Source organism: Panicum virgatum, chromosome 4K (assembly GCF_016808335.1).
Source record: "Panicum virgatum strain AP13 chromosome 4K, P.virgatum_v5, whole genome shotgun sequence".
Taxonomy (NCBI): domain Eukaryota; kingdom Viridiplantae; phylum Streptophyta; class Magnoliopsida; order Poales; family Poaceae; genus Panicum; species Panicum virgatum.
Window position 1 is genome coordinate 10,799,901 of NC_053139.1, and position 24,006 is coordinate 10,823,906.

The 24,006-nt window shown below is 40.0% G+C and overlaps 1 long non-coding RNA gene and 1 pseudogene across 4 annotated transcripts; one reads left to right on the plus strand and one right to left on the minus strand.

Annotated features, from left to right (window-relative positions):
* Positions 1 to 1,765: 1,765 nt before the first annotated feature.
* Positions 1,766 to 6,383, minus strand: LOC120703064. Of its 4 annotated transcripts, XR_005686745.1 has the most exons (4): positions 5,931 to 6,383; positions 5,799 to 5,831; positions 5,012 to 5,132; positions 2,473 to 2,754 (listed from the first exon to the last, which is right to left on the minus strand). It is a non-coding gene; the product is annotated as an uncharacterized LOC120703064 (long non-coding RNA). The 4 variants fall into 4 exon arrangements; XR_005686744.1 differs by having other exon boundaries at positions 5,799 to 6,379; XR_005686742.1 differs by having other exon boundaries at positions 1,766 to 2,754; positions 5,012 to 6,368.
* Positions 4,954 to 23,583, plus strand: LOC120703060 (annotated as a pseudogene).
* Positions 23,584 to 24,006: the final 423 nt, after the last annotated feature.

Consider the following 24,006-nt stretch of genomic DNA (forward strand, 5'->3'; position numbering starts at 1 on the left):
TTTAGATGTGCAATATACAAATTAAAACAAATCTGTTATTGAGCTATTAGGTCAGGTAACAGAGCTAATAAGAATATCCACAACACCAAAAACTGGGTCGCATGAGCTATTGCAATATAAACATTAACTTGGGCCTACAACCCCACAGACCCATACATGGTGCTATCGTGCTCCCAGCTCGCAGCAGCTTCGTCCTCTCGTGGCTCCCTTCGGCGCTCGGCGGCCAGCGTAGAAGCGCTGCGTCTTCCTCTGGACTTGCCAGCAACACGGATGAATAGATAGAAGCAGAGGAATGTGTATTTGTGTTGCTAGTTAGTGGCGCAAATTAAACTTCGTCACCCTAACGTGCATTGACCATCATCAGATCCAACACAGATCCGACACGGCCTTCCAACCCTGAGCGAATACCATTTGCGATGCGCGGGGAGATGCGGTCCCACGGATCTTGACAGCGGTGGAGACGGCGCCCAATCCTCATCACCAGGTGCACTGCTCGACCCTGTCTAGTGTCTATCGACCTCTCGGTGCGCTGGTGGCTGTTGGCCACGTGATCGGCTCCGCCTATGATCCATTCCTTTTATTCTCCTAATTCCGAAAGCTATATGAGTTCGGGGTTTGATTTGATCCGATTTTGAGGAGACATGTGCCATATTTGAGGATGAAACGGATTGGGGGTTGCGAACGGAGTTCAAGATCCAGGCAGAGAACGATAAGGGCGGAGTGCACGGGAATAGCGAGGGACATGCGCGAAAAGAGAAAGAAATAGGTAAAGATAAAGATACACAGTTCTCCCGCGTATTCGAGAGAAAATAGAAACATAACTAAAAATTAAGGAAACTTTGCAAACATGTTGTCGGAAATGTTCACATTTTACTTCGAGCACATGGGAACCAGTGCATGTCATCTATTTAGTGTTATTCAGTTTCAACTCTGATCAGTTGTCCTCATTTAATCTTCCAAAAGAAATAGCAAACATGCTCCAAAGTTTATAGAATTTTTAAAATATGTTATTTAGAATGTGGATGTTCCATTTTGCATACATGGACACATATACAATTACAATTTTATATGAAAATAATATTATTTTTAAAAAGTATTCGAGAGGAATGGATAAAGATAGTGGGGAACAGCTTAGCACGTGGAATGCCTAAGAAAAGAAAAGCTAGGCAAGTGGAAAAGAAAAAGGTAAGGTCCACGAATGTTGAGAACGCGCTAGCGCCATTTCCAGGAATCAATGCCATCCCATGCTTTTTTGCTGGTGTATTGGGAATAAAATGTCATCTCAGGTCTGCTACCGAACCTAGCAGTACTGCTCCTCTCTTCCGGCTGCCATGCCTTGCTTCACCAAGCCTTGCTAACTTCAAGCCCTCAACGCAGGGTCACCTTGATGGTTTTGATGCAGGCTAGCCAACCCTTGCTTTACAGGTGACGCATCTCTTTAAGCTAACTCTGAATGAAGACCTAATTCTTCTCCAGGTTAGTTATAATCTTTTCCCCCGGGTTCTTCTCGTGTAAAAGTTTTGGACCTTGCAGCAGCGGTTCGTGTTCTCATGCACTGATCCATGCTAAGTTCGAATAGCGATATCAAGGTTTTCATAAGCACAATATTGGTCGCAGCCTAGCAAGAGTTCAGTGCCTGATGAAAGGGTTTTGCATAATGAATATAGTATACCACGAGTACTTTGCGCGCGCCTTAGTGCGCCTAGGCATGGTCAAGGTAGGATGTCACTAATACATATAAATTTAGCATCATGACAATTGGAAATGTTGGTAGGTATATGATAATTGATACAACACAATCATTTCTCATGTATAATACATAACTACATATTAGTACAGAAGCGCTACTGCCTATCATATTTTCTGGCATAGCTTGAGACTTTACTAGAGAGCCGGGGTCAGTACAAACCTCTTCTTGGTCTGATACCTCTCCATTCTTTACTTCTTTAGCATATCATAGTGTCAAACTGTTAATGTGATCTCTCCACAAACGGATATTTACCCCTGTCACAATACCGACCTCAACATAAACGACTCTTTAGGAGTTATTTATCTGAAATCAATTATGATTTCATTGAATTCTATTCAAACAGCAATACCCATTATCACACCTAAGGGATAGGCGGTGCTGGATGTGTAGTCCCTAGGATAGCTGTGTTGTTCCTAACCTGCAATAATTGCAATTTAATTTGAAATAGCAATAAATTGATGTCAGCTTGCAAAGTATTGAGGTAGGTTCAGATGGCGGCAACCTATTTTCATTCTGACTTAGTTAGTGCTCTAAGCAGTATGGTTTTTCTTTGGTCTTGTTTGTAATGAAGACTGGGAGTAAATCCTTTCTTGCATTATATTGGAAGTAGTGTGCCCTGCTTTGCAGATACCCCCTATGTAGGCTTGGCTTCTCTCAAGATTGGTAAATCATAACATGTATATGTTTGCCACAGGCATTGAAGCAGCGAATGCTATTTTTTTGTGTAATACAAACGTAGTTAATTGGAATACATGGTTACATATTGCTAGAAAGTACAGCCTAACAATTTTTTTGGTGCTGATGAACTTGACTTTGAAGTCCCTGCGTCTTGCCGGTTCCTGAAATATATAAGGAAATATGGCTGATGCTTACCTATATTAAGTTTTTTTTGGGTGTTCTAGGGTGTGTCTTGATCTTGCCTTTTTTTTGTAATAAAAGCCCGGAGCAAGTTTTTGTTTGGATTGAACTGGAAGAAGTTTGTTCTGCTGGTAGCTTGATTGCTTCTGCGAGAATATGGAGTTTGGATGAGGGGACAAATAAAACTGAAGAAATCGCTCAAGTAACAAAAGGAATAAATGCAATTATAGGGATTAGGTTTGTGATTCTGCTCATGTTGTTTTTACTTTGGTTGATAAATATGCCTGTACTTTAGCTTTGTGTGTGCAGGTGAATTGGAAATGAGTTCTATGTCTTACATCAATGTGCTCAGAAGCTTCTGCTATAGTCGATGTTGGTGTTGTGCCTGGTACTGAAATACTGCTAGAAGTGTCCACTTCGGTGATCTCATTTGTAGATAGTCAATTGCTAAAGAAATTGCTGGTTTGGCTTCTGATATTGCAAGTTTAAACCGTAAAATGGAAGTGCAGAGATAAGATTCTTGTAAATTGCAAGGCATGTGAATGAACATCAAATTAAGGAATACAATGTAGGAAGGGCTGTGTGCATTTCGTATGTAAAAAAAGATACTAAAAAGATACTCATCTTTAAGAATCGAAAGCTGGGTTTTTCCCTGAGCTCTCATAGGGCCATATAATCAAATTTTTTGCTGCCGTCCGATTCAGATCGGACGGAGTTCAGCACTGACTATGTAAACACCAGCTGCCAGCTCCCCAATCCAGATACCTCTATCCATTTCTACAGCCACCGCGAACAGATCACTCTTGACGTTTCCTCTTCCTCTTCCCAATTCCCATCAAATAAAAATCACCATCGCCCCTTCCACTCTCCACTCGCGTATCATCGACGACGCGGCAGCCGGCACCAGCAGCACCCCTTCTATCAAAACTCCGAGCGGAGGGCGCAGGCGCTGGAGGTGACCATCGACACCGCCCCTTGCTCCGATCCGGCCGCGGCCTCCATCCCGCTGTACTCGAACCGTCGAACGGTCCCGAGTTTGGCGGCGGGCTCAGGCTAGGCTCGGGTCTCACGAGGACGGGGTGCGGACGGGAAGGGGACCGCCGCAGACGTGCATGACGATGACGAACAACGGCGACGGCCAGCCGCCGGCGTGGGCGGTGAGCTCTTCCGTCCTCTTGGTAGCGAAGGTCACTGTCTTGGACGTGCATCCTGCATCCATCTGGTGGCTATCCTTCACTTCTTCCCCATCCTATGTCACCTTGCCAGAGCCGCCCCTGACGTTGCCTCTCCCACCCGCTGGCTACGACGTGCAAGTCCCATGATCGCTTCTCCTCCCCAGCAGGTTTGTTTGCTTGCAACGTGTTTGTAAAAATGCTCGAATGCTTCAGCCTTGTAGGATAGCATTGGTTTTGCAAAACACGAAGGTTCATTTCTTTGATACTATTTACACAAGTAAAATTTCGCCCAGACAACTACTTATACTCCACTGATATGATTCTTGCCTTATTTACTATCTGCGTATGCACACCTCAATGTTCTCAGATCATGGAGTATGTGCGGATCATTTGTCTACCAAGCTGTATTTTCCTATCAAAATTTTAGTGGATCGGCTTAAATCTTAAACGGAGCCATCATTTCCTATTAACTTAATATACCTGTCACAAAAATGATTTAATTTCTTTGATTCGATAGAATATCTATGACTATAAACAGACTCATGAATTAATCCTGTAAATACTGAATTATTTAAGACATTTTGTGAATCAAATTAGTAAGTGCCTTAGCAGATTATGAATATGTACATGTTTCTTGATTTCACATTTTAGTAAATTTGCACATAGATATTCAGTAAATGTTCCCACTGCAATTGGCTTGTGGTTCTAAATTGTCTCAGTACTAGTAGCTCCCAATCTGATTGTTGATTCACACGTGACCTATGCTCCTACCTGAGTACCCGGGCATATCTATGGTGATAAGACTTTTGGGCACTGACGATACTTTCATCTTTGTTCTTTATTTAAATGATCAATTAGAGTCCATTGTTCCATGTTGAGATTCATTCAATTTGTCTGCACGTGTTTTTCATCATTATGTTACAGCTAGCACCAACATAATTGATAATATCATATCGCCTATCCCCTCATTAATCTCTATGACTGCCCATTAAAATCAGTTCTTAATGCAAATCTAAATATAAATTTGTCGCAATTATACAAATGCTGAAGTATCTCTTGTTCACTCGAGTATCTCTTTTTTCTATACTGCATCCTTTTGTTTACAACATTGATGCTGAATTATCAAAATCAAATCTTCTTTGGGATAGTTAATAATCTGGAGTTGCTGGGAAGGCACTGCAAATTGGATGGAATCATTTGTTGCAGATATATGTATTTAAGTATCAACCTGATAAGCTTCTGGAGGCTGGAGCTGGTTAAGGTGCCACCCTTCGTCCTCCTCCATAGTGTGCGGCATAGCCATGGCAGGTAGTGCTCCACACCCTCCTGCTGCTCTAGGATGAAGGATACTTGCGAGCAGATCACCAAAAAAAAAAGCATAAATGAATGTTTCCATTATGAATTTCTCTGATGTAAAATGGAAAAGCAACTATCTGTTTTCTTACTTAGTCCATCACTATCTGTTCTATTAACTTATGTATAAGAAGATGTATACAATCAGCTTACTTACAGGCAGACGCATTGCATTCTTCCACATGCGCGACAACTATGAATACTGCCGCTGCTTTGTTAGGCTCTCTCTCTTTCACACTTGCTAACAGATTCCATGATCTAAACTGACTAAAATTGTGAAGCTCGTGAACCCAGCACATCATCAATATTGGTATAAACATTGGTCACCACTGGTATCTCAAGGGTGGCGCGGCAACGCCGCGCCCCAGGCTTTCTAGTCATACCTATGCCTTGGTGCGCCTTTGGTTTTTGCTCTTTTTATTTTTTTGGATGTGTTGTAGCTGTGTATATGAATAGTTTTGTTCGTAGTCATATGAAACAAGGGTGGAACATATATATAATAGACTATGGAATGTAAATAGGTAATATTTATTTGTTTGCTAGCAAGCACCTAACAGAAGCATACAAGGACATTATCTAATCGGGCCTGTGCTGAATGTTTTCAAGATGCAACTATATATTATTAGCAAGAGAGTATTTGTAGAACAATTGTTTTTATTTACCTCAAATTGAGCCATGTAGGCATTTCCTTGTCCCTTGTCATTGCATCGTCATGATCATTTGAATGCCTTTATTTGCACCAACACATATAAAAAAAAGAAGGTATGTAAGAATTGTGTTGATTGGCAACATACCTTGTATATGTACTTGAGTGGACTAAATTCTTGAAGATGAGCCACACAACCTGCAAAAACCAAATCAATCAATCAAGGTGTAAATTAATGGAAAATTGCAGAATAAATTAGTGGAGGTAGCAGAATAAAAATTGCAAGGAGTGACGGATCCATCAAATAAATTGCGAAAAGAAAGCAATAGTTTTTGTCAGGTAAAGAAACCGAATATGTATTTCATATACTCTTTTCTATATTAAATAATACATCAAAATCTATTAAACCAAAAAGTAAAATACAATAGTGTTAATCATGGCAGAAACCAAGAAGTAATGACTTGGTAATAGAATTAAAAAAAATTCCTAAAAAAAGATTCTTCTCCTTCTTAAGGTGAGAGTGAGATGTTGTAAAACCTGAACACCAAAAGAGTGGCTTCATAACTGCCAGCTTCCAAAAAACAAGTCCTAAAAAACCACATGAGGCACCCTTCACTTGGAACCATCTCCCTTGTAAAGTTAAGTACTATCAATCACCACCACCTACAGCTGCATGTTCCATGACAACTCCGATATGTGTCGTATCTAGAAGAGAATGTGGGAGGCTTCGCCTTTTCATCCTCGTCATTTCCACGCATATTATAAAAGAAAACAGCTTCTATCAATGATATACCTTTGACAGCATCGTCAAAAAAAATTAATCAAACTACACGCTCGTATAAACTATAGAACTACTTCTGAAACTACACTAGCATAAATAAAAATGTAAAAAATTACTAAGACTGCTATACTACCAAAAGTACGTAACAAAAGATTACTGAAACTGCTAGACTACTGAAACTACTATACTACTAAAACTAAAAACGCAGAATAAAATAAAATACTAAGAAACCATAAACTACAGAACGAAAATGAGCGGTTTAGAATTATATGGAATGCACTGTCGAACCAAACTCACAAGTGAAGCTCATGGGATCTACAGAAAAAAAAGGATGGTTTAGAATTACTGAAAGGATGGATTACTGAGTTACTAGTGACATTTGTTTACACGATGGTTTTTAGTTTTATTTAGCTATCGAAAATCATTATCTGGCTTTAGATAGTTCATTTAGTAATTAGCCTATTCAAACTATGCTGAATTACTGAATATAAAAAATTGCACTGAGCTCGGTAATTTTTTTTTAGTTTTAGTAGTTTTTGTTACAGAGCTCTATTCAATCTCATGCAGTTTAGTAGTCTAGTATTTCATTATTTGGTCCAATAACTAAGTAATCACTACTGAACTACTATACTAACTCAATGCATCAAATGTTGAGTAATGATAGAAAATTATTGATACTAGATGCTAACACAACTACTGAAAATAATATGGTGCTGAGCCTAAACTAAGAAACAAAAGAATAATTAAGCTTGCAATAATAAAATTACTGAACTCAAAAATGCATACAGAACTACTAAACTAACTAATTGGTTCAGGCTTAGATCATCGGCACTAGGCAATCCCAAAAAAAATACTGAACCACCTAAAAAACTAATAAAAATTACTGATACTAAATACTCAGTTCTTAGGATTTGATTCTTACTAAAGCTGGTAAAGCGAGAGGAAGTAGTCATGGTAGTTGACAGCCAAGCAGGTGGTGGGGGGTCTGCAAAGATCTTGATTGTCAGATTCATCGTTGAATTAATATGATTATGTCAACAAGACATGCGTAAGCATTGGTCAGTAATGCAGCTTGCAAATCAAATCAACGGTGTCCATCTGGATGCGGAGATCCAAGCCTCTCGTAGTCCTCCTCGGGCAGCCAGCGATGCATTCCTCGGAGGAGGCGGGGAATTCCACGCTCGACTCCCCGCGCGGGTGTGTGGCACGCGGAATCGCGCTCGTCACGCATCCCGCGGCCACCGCTCTCCCCGCCGCACTCCATTGCTAGCTGACGTCGCACCAGTTGCTCGAGGACGCCGACGAGCTGCCTCGCAACCCCGCTGCAGCCTCCACGCCACGCTGCTTGACGCCGTCGTAGCCTCCACGCCACGCTGCTCGACGTCGCTGCGGCCTTCGCGCCCCGCGAGCCGTCTCCGCGCCAAGCCACTCGACGCCACCGCAGTTGGCGTGCCCCGCCGCTCGTCGCTTCCGCTGCCTCCGCGACCCGCAAGCTGCGAGCCGCCTCCATGCCGCTCCAACACCTCGCTGGGAGGTCGAGGGCGCTGGGGGATACGGGTTCCGGCCGCCACCATTTGAGGGCGCGGGAGTGGATCCTGATCCCGCCGCTGGGCTGCGGGGAGGCAGCCGGCCGGGCGGGGGGTAACGAGCGCGCGGGGGGAGGTGGGCCGTGGGCCTGCGGGGTGGGTCGGGCCGGGGGTGGGCTGGTTTGGATGTGTGTGTGTGTGTGTGTGTGTGTGTATATATATATATATATATATATATATATATATATATATATATATATATATATATATATATATAACGAGTTTTTTCTACACTCGCGTGCAGCTATTCTCATCATCAGTATACTATTGTGTGTATGTCCGCATACTCATTTATCACTTTGAGGATATTCATATACTTATTCTAAGATACTTCAAAGGTATATACATGAAAAATTTCAAAAGCAGCCCTATTTTTTAAATATATTATGATTATACCTTAGTATTAGTATATAAAATAAGTATGTACATGTACTCTATGTATGGTCACATACCCAACATATATATCATCATATATATTCTAGTATGAACACATACTTCACATACATACTCTTTGTTGGATCAGATATGTCCTATATCATAAGATACACATATGGAAGTAGCTACAAACGAGTGTAGAAAGAATTTTTCCTATTTTATATATATATATATATATATATATATTGTTTCTGTTGGATATGCTCTTATAACTTTATTTGCAACGCATGGCAACAAAATGTCATGTTTATGAAAGCACAGCCAATTTTAATATATAGCTTCCATGTAGCTCTTCATAGGGAGTCTTAAACATATTCATGGTCAAACTCTTGAAGATGAGGATTTTTTTCATGATTCCAGAACATCAAGTGTGAACTTAGGGACTATCTTTCCAAAATTGCCATATCAAATACTGTGTCTTACAGGAATCCTATATTCAGAGCTTTTGTAATTTCCTTTATTTTTCCCTTGTAAAAGGATGTTGTACTAGCACTGGTGTCAAAAGGACGTTGTACTAGCACTGGTGCCATCAGAAGTAGGCGCCAAAATGGATGATGTATTTAGCGTACATGATAACTTGGAGGCTGTATTGCAAGATCCAAGTGAAGAACCATGTGTCATACCATTACAATGTTTGAGAGATATCACAAACAATTTTTCTGGTGACCGAGAACTTGGCAGAGGCGGTTTCGGTGTGGTATATAAGGTAAAAATAACTAATTCCCTTTATGTCATTTCAAACATGTTTAACAGAAGTTTACCGGGATACCTGTGTCCATTTTAATAAGAGCTTTTAAAACAGGGAGTGTTACCAAATGGGAAAATGGTTGCTGTGAAGAATCTTCTGTCAATGTCGTTGTGCCAGGAAAGACAATTTAAAAATGAGGTTGACAATTTAATGAGAGTTAGACACAAACATATAGTAAGATTTGTGGAATATTGTTGCGAAACTCAGCACAAATACACAACATATAATGGAATAAATGTTTTTGTGGAGATGCCTAAAAGGTTGCTTTGCTTTGAATACATGACCAATGGAAGTCTTGATAAGTATATTTCAGGTATGACTATTCAAAACGAGACTTGCTCCATCACTGATATTTATTAGGGCACACAGGTGCAACATTACAACAGTGGTGTGTGACGCAAATCAATATCAATAAATCAGTATGAAAGTTCTCTATGTGATCTTGATTTTGTACGCTTGTACTGTGTTGATAACTATCAGACGTAAATGTTCAATTGTTAACTCTGAAAACTATATACCTCATACAAATTAGTAAGGCATCTGTCCTTCTTGATTTTTAATTTTCCTTTTAGAAGCCAATGCAGATAATATTAGCTCCGATATAATCTAACTTTTTTTGAAAGCTAAGATATAATCTAACTCGATGATACATTCTATGAAATGCTATGCAGAACAATATAATATACGATGCCAATCTTGGTTGATGAATGATAAGCAAACATGCGTACCGTTGTAGTTCTTTCACATTTTTTTTACCTGCACACCACAGTAACGGATTCATTTGTTGGCTGATACCTTTTTGGTTACATATCTAGAGGAATCTTGCGGACTTGATTGGAACAAACGCTACAAAATAATTAAGGGGATTTGTAGTGGCTTACATTACCTTCACAATGGATGTGAAATAAATGGTTTACATTACTCTATTATTCATTTGGACCTAAAACCTGAGAACATATTGCTTGATGACAATATGATGCCAAAAATTGCTGATTTTGGTTTAGCAAGACTCTTCAGCGACAGAAAAAGTCAAACCTGTGCCACATCTCTTGTCGGATCGAAGTAAGTTCTATGTTATCCATTGGCTTTTATAATCAGATAAAATGTATCTTCCTTGAAGTTCCCTTAGCACTCCAGAGTTCCAATGCATACTATTTAAAAAAAGTTCCAATGCATATGTTATGATGCAGGGGTTACATGGCACCGGAATGCATATGGGAAAGTATGATCTCGCCTATGGCAGACATATACAGTTTGGGTGTAATAATTATAGAGATAATAACAGGGCGAAAATATGGGCCTTCTGGTACTGAAACATTCTGCAAGGACTTCGTTGAATCTGTAAGAAATAGTGTGCCAACATTCAAGTTGAGGTTCTTTAATTTTGATCCATATTTTATCATTGCACAGTATTATGTTCTCTGATCCAGATTTCACAGGTACTTCAAAATTGGAAAAACAGGGAAGCAGCACCCAAGTATGCATCAGAAACAGATTACCAACAGATAGAGATTTGCCTTGAAATAGGCATAACTTGCACTGATTATGACCGAAGGAAAAGGCTGACAACAAATAAAATTATGGAGATTCTTAATACGTGGGAAAGCACACATCGCTATGTTGGTGAGGAGAGCAGGTCACATGCAAACCAGGTACTATCACTTGTGGAAGAGATACCATCAATTTGCTTAGGAATTTGTTTCACGATCAAGGAATTGTTTTATTTTTTTTTTCTAATTTGGTAATACCAAAACCTCTAATAAAATGCACCATTGTAGTGCACACAAGAAAAAGTGAAGTATGTTTGCTCTATAAGAAGCACCTATAAATAGGTTTTTTGCTGTCAATTACCTGGGCCACCAAAGTTAATTCACCCTTTATTTTTTTGGAAAAAATGTAACTCCATGATCAGAACTCCAAACAATGTATACCGGTGATGCATAGGCAATGTATACTCTAATGATAACATTTCTTCGCTGCTGGTAGTATTTTTGAGAAACACAGTACAGACGCAGACGCTCACAAACACGCACACACACTCATCTCTATGAATACACGCACGCAACCCTACTCCTATGAGTACCTCCGAGAGACTAAGCCGGCAAATCCTCGAAATTGACGAAGTCACCACAGGCGCTCCGCTGTCGACGGGAACGTCGCCTACCACTGAAAGCACAAAACGCCGTTAAATCCTAGAAAATTCGCTCCCACGGGGAGTCGAACTCAGGACCTCAAGTGCTACTGAGACTCTTGTAACCACTAGGCTATAGGCTCTTTCGCCGCTGCAGGTAGTAATACACAAGCCAAAGGAGTTGCTTGAGATCACCCTTCTTGAGCTCAACTTTTCCTTGGAGCGAAACAGGAGGGTGCCTTGTGTCGTAAAGCTAAATAACAAGACTGAAAACTATGCTGCATTTTATTTTGAGGTTACCAAAAGGCCAAAAACAACTACCGCATTGAACCGACTAGTGGCCTTCTGCTACCACGGTCCACTTCTTGTGTATGTGTAACAATGGAAGAAGATCATGAGGCGACATCATGGGACTTTCTGTGCAACGATGAATTCCTTGTATGGAGCATCGAAGTGTGGGGTTATAGCGTCATATCCAAGCCCATCACTGCAGATATGTTTGACAGTATGCGAATCGACATGGTGCAAAAGGTAAGGCTTGTTATGAATAGAGGATGAGACTTTGAACTATTAGATTGTATTGCAATAGTCCCAAAGGGGTATATATACAAACCCTAGACACTAGGAGATTACAATACTACCCTTGACTATTATACCCTTAACACCCCCTCTCAAATGCAACGTGAATGCAATAACGTTGCATTTGGAGAGTTGATACTAAGCACTAGACTCAACAAAAAGAAAATGATACATCCAAAGTCCAAAATTAAAAGATGTCCTCAAAGCGTGCAACTCTTGAACTTGTCAATGTAGATAATCTCCTCCACAAGAGGGTATTGCCTTCACAACTGTACTTCAGCGAATACCTCAAGTCTTCACCAACCAGTATATCGACTCCTCAAAGATGAGTCTTGCTTTGGAGACTTTGAACTCGACGAAAATAGTGAGATGTGTCAAACCAGTCAAAGATAGAAAGCACCACTGCAAAACGGCAGATGGTGAGACAGGAAGGTGATGACGACAAATAGATGGCCATTGATCATGACGTGGAGCAAAATGGCTCCGAAAGCGACCAAGAGGGCATTGCCGCACCACAATGATGATGAAGAGATTAGCTAAATCGACGGGACTCAGCTAACCATAAAAAAAAAAGATTGACTGATCTAACAATGAATTTGTGGACTCGCACGACATTGACGAACTGAAGGTATGCAATTGGACTTGGATTGATAGTACTAGAACTGGAATGACTGAGATGCTAACTGGACACGAGACAAGAACACTTGATATAGCAGTAGATACTAGCAGCAGCAGACAGATAGCAGCAGCACGCATAAGCAAAAGATGAGCAGAGCCCCCTGTCCGCACTGGAGAAAATGAATCGAATACCAGAGGGGCGTGAAATCCGCAAGGCACAAATGCAGAGTGGACAGCAGGCGAGAGAGCAGACCCACTGCGCAAGGAAGAGCGACGGGCGGTGCAGTGCAGAACAGCAGGCAGAGGGGCGGACGGCCGACGTGCAGCAGCAGAGGAGGCCGCAACAGGCCACGACGGGCGGCTGCGACGCTCCAGGCCGCGGGCACGGTGACGGCCGCGCAAGAACAGCCGCGACGGGCAGCTGCTGCAGCACCCCCCCTCTTCCCGCGGCCGGACAAGCGGATATGGAGGCGGGGCGGAGGAGCCGCAACGGCGGGTAGACGGGTGGCGTTGGACGGATGCTGCGGACTGAAGATGGCGGATGCACAAGCCGGCGGCCGCTGCTCCCGACGAGCGGACGCGGCAGATGGCGGGGATGAGCCGTGACGGGCGGCGGCGACGGCGACGAAGATGCGTGGCGCAGATGGCATACGCACGCGCGGACGGGAGGCAGACGGCGGCGCTGGATGGCCTCCGCGACGGGCGGAGATGAGGACGCGCCGCCGCGCGCCGATGGATCCGTGATAGGCGGAGACGAGGATGAACGGGCGGAGGAGAGCCGGCGGATGGACGGGCAGCGCTGCTGCGCCGCGCAGCTGCTGCTGCTGCGCCGGCGGATGGACGGTGGAGCGACGACGGATCCGCGACGGGCAAATCTGAGGCGGCCGGCGGGTGGGGGCGACGACTGCCTGGTGGCGGGAGGGATCTGAGGCGGCTGCGACGGGGGAAAAAATTGGTACGCTGCTCTGCTCTGCTCTCTCTGCTGCTACGACTCGATCTACAAAAGAGAATGGGTTCAGGGCTTGGAGATGCCGCCCCCAGGAGCAAGACGAAGCTCCCAGGGGCAGCGCAACAGCGACGATGAGGGTGGCGGCCAATCTAGATCGAGACCTGCTCTGTTACCATGTTACGAATCGAGGAGGATGAGACTCTGAACTATTAGATTGTATTGCAATAGTCCCAAAGGGGTATATATACATGAGAGCACCCAAACCCTAGACACTAGGAGATTACAATACTACCCTTGACTATTATACCCTTAACACATGATATATGAGAGGCAAAGTAACAATTAGGCCACATCATCTAAGCAAATGTCTGTTGATGAATGAAACCATATCTCTAATGCACAGTTTCGTGTCACAGTTTTATAGTTAAGCCACAATCTTAATTAAATGTGATGCACCAAATTGGACCAAATCAGATGAAATGAACTCTAAATACCCCCTCAATGACAGTTTCAATACATTTCATCAGTGGCGAAGCTAAGGCTTGCCGTCGGGGTCGGCTGGCCCCAACAATTAGGGAAGTTCATTACTGATTTTTAGTGTTGATGACCCCGGTGGCCGCAATTGCTAGCTTCGCCCCTGCATTTCATAGTCTTGAAATTATGTACAATCAATTTTATTTTAATGAAACTCATATTCTCCTTCTTAAATACTGTCATGTCATAATATTTACTAATAATGTGGGATATCATTTAATGAGATTGAATTTATAAAACCCCACTGAGATTGACCTCATCCTTGGGATATTATCTTAACTCTCAGTACGATTTGAACTGTTGACATAGCCCATGTTTTAGATATAGACCATAAAAATGTAAGAAATAAAATAACAGTTATGTGGAAAGGAACACTAATTTCATGTGACAACCTAGTGCTTGTCTAACACCCTCTACCAACACTCTTGTGGTGTAACTGTATGCTCTCTAATTAAGAGGTACACCAGCCATGGTTCAAATCCTGGTGGCAAAAAAAAAAAAAGCTTCCCTAGCCGCAACCCAAAAAGTAGAGGGAGGGTGCCAGTGTGTTGCACCAGTGGTTGGACCCTCCTACTGGGGGCATCTTTTACTACTTTTGTTGAATCATAGCAATTTCCTCCTCTGTGCAGGACGTCATGATCAAGAAATTCTTGCAACAAGATATTTCAAGTGATGCTTTTGAAGAATTTAGAACTGAGGTATACGAATTTCCACATTTTAAATCTTTGAAGGCTATACAAAATATAGTAGCGTTAGCTTTATAATGGAATGATTTATTTTTAAATCTAAATGAACCAATAATCTTGAAACCGCCAGACTGTCGAACCAAACATCTTGAGCCCATCAGACAGTTATATAGAGATGCCGAGCTTACATACTTTCCAACTTGGCTATGGTTGCAGTTAGTCGTAAATAATACTGTGTTGTATTTGGCTAATAACCATAATAGAAATAGTTTATTAATCCCTATGAACTTACAAATGACCTAGAGTCTCTATTTTGCAAACAACCTAATAATTTGTGTAAGGACGTTTCTAAGGGTCATTATTATGAACTCAATAAATGGGTAAAATGGGTAAAATTTGGATTAGCGTGTCTCTTACCTATTATATAAAAATGGCATTATAGTTAAAAAATGCATTGTTCATCTGCCCAGTTTTAGAAGCAGACCATGAAAAAATATTAAATACAATTAGCTGACTTGAACACAACACTATTATTTTTGGTCGTTTTAGTTTTATTATGCTTTTTCCCTTCAAAAATGCATCTCCTTTGAGAATGCATGCAGTCAAATTTCGAAACAAAACCGTTAGAATTTTTTGACACAGGATAATGAATTGAGTGAATTAGTCATGTAAAAACAACTATTATATGATTCTGTCCTTAGCAATTTTCACTATTAAATAATTGTAAAGAATAATGTTGAAGTTGAACTTCTTTATTGAAGACATTATATCAATGTTCTAAACAACAATAGAAAAGAGAGATTGTATGGTACCTCCTCTTGTCGGGGCCAGGAGTAGCAATGAATCTAATTGTTGATATGTTATGGGCATGTTAGACTTCCTTTTTATCTGACATAAAAAGAGTTGCGGTAGAGATTGTACGTCACACGGATGTGTCCACGTCAAGAGCATGCTGGTTACTGCAACTCAATCTTGTCGGTCCATGATTTATGCTGGTGCCGGATTTGCTCCCTACAGCCAATCTATAGAGTCTCGCATGGGATTTTGATATGGATGATGATTGTCAATAAGATAAGTTACCTTGGTTGTGGTTGTGGTTCATTAATTATTACCTAGCTAAGCATCTCAAACAGTTCCCTAATAACTGGAGTGCTGGAGGAAAAGTTTGTGGCTCATTAGCTCGCTTGGCTCGGCTCGGCTCGTTGCAATTTCTTAAAGAATCAGGCATGGATTTTAAGCTCAGAAATTATAATGAGCTGGCTTGAGAAGCTCGAGAGCTAAACCTGATGAGGAAACACAATGGCCCAAATCAAACATAGAGTGTAGCTTCTGTTGATGAATTCATATAGATTCAAAATATCCCTGAACACATAATAATTAATAAGCTCACCCAAGTAGATAGAAGCGGAAGCCTAAGTAAATATTAGAAATGGACAAGTGAGGCAAATAAAAATTGGAGACATGAAGTTTTGATTCCCAAAGTTAAGATTCACCATTGTGATCCTACGTATTTGTTGAGGAGCCCTTTGGTATATGAGTCTCTTTCAACTCTTCCCCTTGAGTCAGGTCACTTTTAACCACTTTCCTTCATTCCACTCGATGATCTTTTCCCATATAGAGGCAATATCGCGGGCTTCACAAAAACTTATTAACATTTAGGATAATACTGGACATTGGCTATGTGTTATGCAATCAAATAAAAAAATATATTGATAAATGGCAAGCAATATGTGAAGAAAAATAGAAATAAGTGTTCTTGCATATTAATAATGGTTTCTACCTACCACTTGGCATAATGAGAAGTGACTCATTAAAGATATGTGATTGCAAAGCAAGATAAGCTCATGAAGATCATGAATTTAAAGTTGGTTATTCATTGTTGATGGTAAAATATTGCTAAGCTCAAAGAAGGAAAGATAGGGTGAAGGAATTAGGCAAGTGACTATGCATGCAACGAGGAACTAAGCAAAGTTTGATCAAGTGATGACTTGGATCATGAGATCTTTTCTAGGGTGATGTAGCTAGTTCTTGAAGGATTTTGAAGCATAAAGTCAAGCCATGGAGAGCAAAGCAACGTGAAGCATCAAATCATTATTGAACCATATGGTTGAGTGACTTAGAGATCAAGACAAGCAGTACTATATTGATTATGGAAATTTTATGTCAGTAGCTCAAGTTGGAAGTGCTCGAGATAATAAGCAATGTATAAGTTCCAAGGTTGAAAAAGACAAATTATGGAAAGAACAAAGACATACAAGCTCGAGTGGTTAATTTGTTATCTTTATTTGATCCTAAATATTGACATGTTGTACTATCAAGAGGGATGCAACATTGATTGATTGACTATATCTAAAGGTGCTCATAGGTTTACCTAAGTGAGAATCCCTGAGAGAAAATCCTATATTGAAAACTTCGAGCAACCTAGTCAACCAAGTTTTGTCTTGGTCCACGAGGTGAAGCTCTCTATCTTGGAAGTGGTTCTTCTCTAGCTCACACCGGTTAGACTGGTGTGACAAATGATCTGAGCACTAACGGCTAGTTGGGTTTGAAAACCGATCTGACTGGTCAGTCACACCGGTTTGACCGGTAGGCCTCAGATAGTACAACAAGTTGTTTTGAGAAGTTGGGCATTTATACCCTTTGGCCCTCTCTTTCGGGACTGCCAGTTACCTTTGCATTCTGAGCTTTCCAAAGCCATTGTCCTGACCAGCAAGCTCTCCCCAACCACTCTTTGTGAGTTGTTCTAACTATAGATTGCAAATCTTTGAGTTAATAAGTTGAGAGATTGGGTATGTGAGAGCACTAGAGAGCATTCCATACCTTCAGCACTTTGGTTGACGTCAAGGCAACTTGTGAATTATATTTTACTCTTGGAGGTGAAACCTCATAAATGGATAGGTGTGGCTGGCTAGTTCCCAAATTTGTGGTGAGCAGCGGCAAGTTTGTGAAGGTTAGAATCTTGCCTCCGCAAGGGAAAATAATACACATCTAGTGGAAACGAGGAGCGATTGAAATAGATCAAGCTCAAGGGACTGAGTTGATAAGGACTTGAGCCCAACGAGTTCCTCAACAGAGACATAGGATTAGCAGCGGTGAAACCGAACTTCAGGAAACAAATCCTCATGTCAATTTGTAGTTTGTCTCAACACTTTACTCTCTAGCACTTACATGTTAATTCTGCATCGATCTACATGGCTGTGCTTGTTTTGTGTGCAGTAACTTGCTAGATACTTGAAATCGTCTTCAGAAGCACTCCACCAAGTTTGGTTTGTGATAGAGCTCGAGGAGGGAAGTAACTCTATTTTTATGTGCTTTCTACTTTGGACCGGTCTGTCCAAGTAGTCTAACTGGTTTGCCCAACTAGTCTAACCGGTCTATAGTGGTGATAGTTGCCATTAGTGTTGTAATTTTTAGAAAGGCCTATTCAACCCCAACCCCCCCCCCCCTCTTCTAGGCGACATCAAGATCCTTTCAATATCTCTCCACCCTGATCCCATGTCTCAAGTTGTTCGCTTGATCAAAACTTTGGAGATAATCCCTCGTTGATAAGCCCTTGCTTGACTTCTTCATCTAATCTTACCACTTTGAGTTTAGCTTTGCTTTGACACCAATAATGAACAGTACCCATTAGAAATTCATATCTTCACATACTTGATCTTGGATTCATACTTGAATATTGTTTGTCTTGTTTTCTAGCTTTTAGTTTTAATAGCTCGTCATTTGCCATCAAGCTTTTTGTAGATACCATCTCATCATGCATGAAACCATGTCTTCAACCCTTACTTCAAATCGCTTATCATACATCACAACTTTGCTTTATGGGATCGCATACTTGCTTTATGGGATCACAAGTCTTATGAGCCAATGTCAAAAATATTATTAGAAGAATATATTCAATATAAACATGTTTAACAAAGATGTTAACCCTTTAATCATTTTCTCATTCAATGTACCAAAACCCACTAGAGGACCTAGATGCACTTTGAGTGGTACTTCAAACACATCTGGGTCACAAAATAAGTTAGTGCTTATTCGGCATTCTTGGCATGGTATAGCATGAACTAACAAGCATGATAATAAACCAAGCTCTGGTGATATGCAGAGTTTTGAATTGGGCTACAAACATTTGACAAATTAGAGTTAGTCCACTTGAGCAAACATTTTTCTATAATTTAAAGTAGAAATTCATTTTCATCACAAGGTAAGTTAGTATTTATGTCTGCATGTCTACTTTTTAATGATTATTCAACTCTTTTTATAAATTTTTATGTTTATTCATGACACTATATGTTTCTATTTAGGTGAGAATAATGAACAGAGTGCGTCATCCTAATGTTGTTCTTTTCATGGTGGCTATCACTCGTGCACCTAACCTTGCAATCGTGACTGAATTTCTTCCAAGGTAACTTCTGCTACCTTGTTGAAATTTTATTTTAGTTTTGGAATCTTGTATTGGTTAATGGAATATAATGACAGCGCCGGCCTTTATTAGTTAATGCTGATCACCCATTTTTTCCGAAGAAGTATGTTCTATAAAAAAAAGATCAAAATGGATGTACATTGCTTTAGAACCGAATTTGAGTACCTTTAGTCTCGATTTTTGAATTGTTATCCCAAAGTGAGATTAAAAGGGTGTGGGTGTATTAGTACTAGGTATAACTTTGGCCGGTACTAATAGATACCTTCTGTACTGGTCGTTACACCCAAATAAATATTTCAATCTCATCGGAGCCCTACATAAACATGTGTGCTTTTTCACACCGAGATATGTGCATATGCGGTGCATAGGATTCGAACACAAGACGTCTCATCTCTCATGTAGGATCGTTACCACCTCACCTATATACACAACAAATCTAACTTTAAGAGAGATCCCGTGATCCATGGAGGCCCTTTAGTACTTGTTGGCCACCAACCAGTACTTAAGGACCTTCAGGGACGACGGCCGTTACATCAGTACTGGTATAACTTTGGTTGGTATATAGGTGCATAGAAGGTCATTTCTCCAGCCGTGGTATGTAACACATGCAGTATCCTATACAGATGCTAATTTTTTAGTTATATTAATGAATCATCCTAACTAAAAATAATATAAAAAATATTTCACAAAACCTCAACGTTACTAAACCTACAACCCTCAGGAAAATATTGAAACCCGTTATTTATGCCATCCTTCTGATTCTCTATTCAGTCCTCTCCTTTCTCTTGTGTTGATTTTTCTTATTTTTACTTAGTACTAGTGGAGATGTATGGCACGTATTTAATTTTCCTTCCATCAAGCAATGATATTTATTTTCCTTCCAAAAATAATATGTGTCCTCCTTTTCCTTCCACAATCAATGATGTCAGTTATTATCCTTCTAAAACAAATAGTGACACGAATTATGAGTGAATGCATGTGTAAAGAAAAGTAAAGTGTGTGCTAAAGGAAAATAATATGCGAGTACAAAAGGTGGGTGTAGAAAATTACTGGTGTAAAAAGTATTAGGATTTTGGTGAAAAATATTGAGAAAACCAATCTCCATCTCCCTTTCGTCAAACCTTTTGGCCTGACAAGTGGGGCCTCCGTGAGGGGTACGGTGAGCCTAATCTTGATGAGAAAGGATTTCAATTGTTTCAACTTTTTATATAGATAATAAAGAAAGATAGATATAGATAGATTGTATTGATCCATCACCATAATTCTCTTTGATAAAGCTAATCCCTCGTGTAAATATGGGATGCCAATGGATTGCCTTTTAAATTTCAGCTCGTCCAACTTTGTCGAATGGCAGTCTTTTCAGAATGACCAAAATTCTCTAGCTTCATGGAAAGTAATTAGTGGGGAGACAATCATTTAATCCTATCCTCTTGCTTGCATTAGATTTATTAATTTCTCTGGATATTTATACAAAAGCACCGATGCACTGCTTATTGTAAAGCTTTGAACTAGTGCATCAATACACTTTTAAGAAAATGGGAGGTGCGCCCATAGGGTCCAGCAAATGGCCAAGTTTGCACCATAGTTAACAGACAATACAGATGAGGATGTATAAGAAGTTTGAAATAGGAACACACTGCCCGGCCTTAGTGAGAGTAAAAGATACATGCATAGTATGTTAAAGCATTATTCGGGTAGGTTATCAGGGCCGTAAATCATTATGTTTGCTTTTCTTATTTCTATTTAAGATAAATTATTGCACAATTGCTGACTGTAGCAATGACAATGCAGAGGTAGTTTATTTCGGTTGATCCATCGGCCCAATAACCACCAGTTGGATGAAAGAAGACGTTTAAGGATGGCATTTGATGTGGTATGCCTAAGTTACCTTCTTTTGTTGTGTTTCATTTATACTGAGAATTTCGATCAATTATTTTGTAATACTTGATTGTTGTTTGTCAAAGGCATGTGGTATGAACTATTTACACAATTGCTACCCCATCCTAGTTCACGGAGATTTGAATTCTCGAAATCTACTTGTTGACAAAAAAATGGGTTGTGAAGGTATATAAACAGGTCTATTAACAGTGGTATGCTTTGGATTTTGGGAATTTCTAGATACATATAACAATTATTAATTGTTGTGTTTAGGTTTGCAATTTTGGTTTATCACGTATAAAGCACAGTAAGCTCTTCAAACGAGATGCAATGGTAAGCTTGCACAATTATGTTTACTCAAAATTTGCACCAAGTTTATATTTATCTTACATTGCTCTGGTAGTTATGTTTCTCTATGTAACTTATTTTTATCACAAGCAGTGCAAATATGTATCAGATATTACAATTACATGCCTTCCAATAGTAGGAAAATGATTCAAATGCTTGTTATTGATTTTTATTTGACAGCACGACTGGTTTGTGTAGCTAGAGGGATTGGGGCATGTAATGATGGTGGACAGGTCTAGAAGCTTATTTTAAACTTATAATTCTATCTTGATGTAAATCAAAAGTTGCAAGCTTGATTCGTCTATTTACTATATCAGTATTTACTCTACAAAATATATTTTCATTCTTCTGAGTATGGGAATGAGATGGATGATGGATCGAGAGGATTGTTATATTCTGAAACATTTGCAGAAATACTAATTTATGTAGCTAGAGGGGTTGGGTAATCATATTGTTGGCCAGGTCCAAAAGCCTGTTCAAAACTGGCATAATTCACTACACTTTATCTTGGTATTAATATGCCCTAAAAAATATCTTGGTATTAATATAAACTTTCATGGGTTATTTGCCTTTTAATCAAAACATCGGTTACAAATTATATTAGGATTCATGCGGGTATAATGATGGCATGGACTGGAGAGGATTATTAGATGAAACATTAATTCACAGTATTTAGCCAGTTACTAATGTCATTCACAATATTTTTCCCTTGTATCTGTTAGAAACTTTGATGATGTCATATCACAGACCTTTACGAGGTCTTTTTTTGCATATGTAATTGTTTACTTAATAAAAAATTTGCAAATTGCTTTATAGGCTAGAAAATTCTAGAGGGTGCTAACTGCATGCACTATATCAAATGCAGCCGGAGTGGATGGCACCAGAAGTAATTCGAAATGAACCATCAGATGAGAAGTAAGTTTTACATGTCACTATCTTTGATTCGAAATGGTTTTGTGATTGATGAATGCCTTGTGTATTTGTTTTCAGATGTGATGTTTTCAGCTATGGGGTCATATTATGGGAATTCTGTACATTACTATAGCCATGGGAAGGTATGAACCCCATGCAGGTTGTAAGAGTTGTTGGTTTTCAGAATCGACGACTTGATATTCCAGGCGGTGTGGGTGTGGATCCTGCGGTAGCAGAGATAATCCAGAGTTGCTGGCAGACGTTAGTATGCTTTAACTCCTGAACCGCAATGGATTTTTACATTTATAAAGTGTTAGAAAACTGTTGAGGCCTCATATGTTTAGTTATTTGCTTAAACAGTTGCATGGTAAATTGAAAAATTCTCTCACATAAAATTATCATGAAATTGTGAAAGTAAAGGCAGACATCCGGGGACACCACATTCAATTTATGCTTCACAGGAGTATATCTTTTGGAAAACTTTAACTGTGAAGATAGATAAAACACAATATTTTGCAATATATTCACTCCATTTCAAATTATAAGTTGTTTTAGCTACGTCTGAATGTATAAGAAAAACTATATATCTAGAAAATCAAACTATCATATAATTTGGAACGAAGGGAGTACTAAAAAAACAAGTATTCTAAAACACTTTTATTGCATTTTTTAAATTGAAGCATGTTACTTTTCCTTTTGTCGTTATCAATCCTTTTATGCGCCCTACTTAGTTTCTCAATTCTGTTTTGTGTACTGTTTCATGTAGGGATCCAAGGATGCGGCCATCATTTGCAGATATCCTGGCTACTTTGAGACCATTATTGAAATTTGAAAAACATGTCTGCTAACCAGCCTATAGAAAGCGGACACAGCAAACAAATGATTAAGAATGTGGTGGTCAGTATCAGCTGACGACACCAACCAAAAAGAGAGCATTGGTCTGTCTTGCCTTCCCGGCTTCAAGCAACTGACCATCTGTAACAATTACCATTGTTTTGTACAGTATGCCAAATGCATATCTGATGAAAAAACGGGAGAAGTGTTGTTCCCTTTGGCTTCAAAATACGTAACTAGGTTCTCCATGGAAGCCAACAGAGTCAATCATCTGTCAAAAGCCAACCCAAAGAACACAGTTCGATCAAGCAAAAAGAAAAGGAAGCAACTATATGTGAAGATGCATCTCTGTTTAGTGTTAAGTGAAGAGTCCTTGCAGTTTCCCCTTTTTTTTTTGTACAATTACATGAAATGGAAACACCACCTGTTGCGGCCTCCTCCCGTGTGCCGTGAGGCCCGCAAGCACCTGCTTAAAAAAAAAACTCCCATTGGTGGATGATATGCACATGCATATCAACCTCAACTCTAAAAAATCAATGGTTCTACAACTATACATCCAAGTCAAATTATAATTGTGCCATTATATTCGTCTTGACAAGAACTTCAAAACAAGGTCCAACTTAAATATGTTTTGGGCAAATTGGTGAATCTACTTTTTAAAAGCAAATCTTACTTTCTCTATCTACCAGTCGCGGTCAGGCAATTGCGTTGCTCGTTGAGGAATGACATGTCTAGATCATAATTCACAACACGAACTGTGACTGAGGCCTCCTCCGTAGCAAGAT